General features: G+C 41.4%; 1 non-coding gene across 1 annotated transcript; it reads right to left on the bottom strand.

Annotated features, from left to right (window-relative positions):
• Positions 1-108, bottom strand: LOC112760246 (small nucleolar RNA R71). Its single transcript, XR_003180696.1, has one exon. It is a non-coding gene; the product is annotated as a small nucleolar RNA R71 (small nucleolar RNA).
• Between the last annotated feature and the right edge of the window lie 1,524 nt (positions 109-1,632).

Below are 1,632 nucleotides of genomic sequence, written 5' to 3'. Positions count from 1 at the left end.
AAGCTTAGAGTGGATGTTCAAACCTTCAGACAGAAAGAAGGTGAATCCCTCTATGAAGCTTGGGAGAGATACAAGCAATTGACCAAAAAGTGTCCTTCCGATATGCTTTCAGAATGGACCATCTTGGATATATTCTATGATGGTCTGTCTGAATTAGCTAAGATGTCATTGGATACTTCTGCAGGTGGATCCATTCACCTAAAGAAAACGCCTGCAGAAGCTCAAGAACTCATTGACATGGTTGCTAATAACCAGTTCATGTACACTTCTCAGAGGAATCCTGTGAGTAATGGGACGCCTCAGAAGAAGGGAGTTCTTGAAATTGATACTCTGAATGCCATATTGGCTCAGAATAAAATATTGACTCAGCAAGTTAATATGATTTCTCAGAGTCTGAATGGAATGCAAGTTGCATCCAACAGTACTCAAGAGGCATCTTCTGAAGAAGAAGCTTATGATCCTGAGAACCCTGCAATAGCAAAGGTGAATTACATGGGTGAACCTTATGGAAACACCTATAACCCCTCATGGAGAAATCACCCAAATTTCTCATGGAAGGATCAACAAAAGCCTCAACAAGGCTTTAATAATGGTGGAAGAAACAGGTTTAACAATAGTAAACCTTTTCCATCATCCACTCAGCAACAGACAGAGAACTCTGAACAAAATACCTCTAATTTAGCAAACTTAGTCTCTGATCTATCTAAGGCCACTGTGAGTTTCATGAATGAAACAAGGTCATCCATTAGAAATTTGGAAGCACAAGTGGGCCAGCTGAGTAAAAGGATCACTGAAATCCCTCCTAGTACTCTCCCAAGCAATACAGAAGAAAATCCAAAAGGAGAGTGCAAGGCCATTGATATAATTACCATGGCAGAACCCAAAGAGGAAGAGGAGGACGTGAATCTCAAGGAGGAAGACCTCCTGGGATGTCCAATGATTAATAAGGAGTTTCTCTTTGAGGAACCAAAGGAATCTGAGGCCCATCTAGAGACCATAGAGATTCCATTGAACCTCCTTACGCCCTTCATGAGCTCTGAAGAGTATTCGTCTTCTGAAGAGAATGAAGATGTTACTAAAGAGCAAGTTGCCAAGTTCCTTGGTGCAATCATGAAGCTGAATGCCAATTTATTTGGTAATGAAACCTGGGGAGATGAACCTCCCCTGTTCACCAATGAACTAAATGCATTGGATAAACTGAGATTACCTCAGAAGAAACAGGATATTGGAAAGTTCCTAATACCTTGTACCATAGGCACCATGACCTTTGAGAAGGCTCTATGTGACCTTGGGTTAGGAATAAACCTCATGCCACTCTCTGTAATGGAGAAACTTGGAATCTTTGAGGTGTAAGCTGTTAGAATCTCATTAGAGATGGCAGACAATTCAAGAAAAGAGGCTTATGGACAAGTAGAGGACGCACTAGTAAAGGTTGAAGGCCTTTACATCCCTGCTGATTTCATAATCCTAGACACTGGGAAGGATGAGAATGAATCCATCATCCTTGGAAGACCCTTCCCAGCCACAGCAAGAGTTGTGATTGATGTTAACAGAGGTGAACTAGTCCTTCAATTGAATGAGGACTCCCTTGAGTTTAAAACTCAAGGACATCCTTCTGTAAACATGGAAAAG

This window comes from Arachis hypogaea, chromosome 16, assembly GCF_003086295.3.
Source record: "Arachis hypogaea cultivar Tifrunner chromosome 16, arahy.Tifrunner.gnm2.J5K5, whole genome shotgun sequence".
NCBI lineage: Eukaryota > Viridiplantae > Streptophyta > Magnoliopsida > Fabales > Fabaceae > Arachis > Arachis hypogaea.
This window is presented reverse-complemented; position numbering and strand designations above follow the sequence as displayed.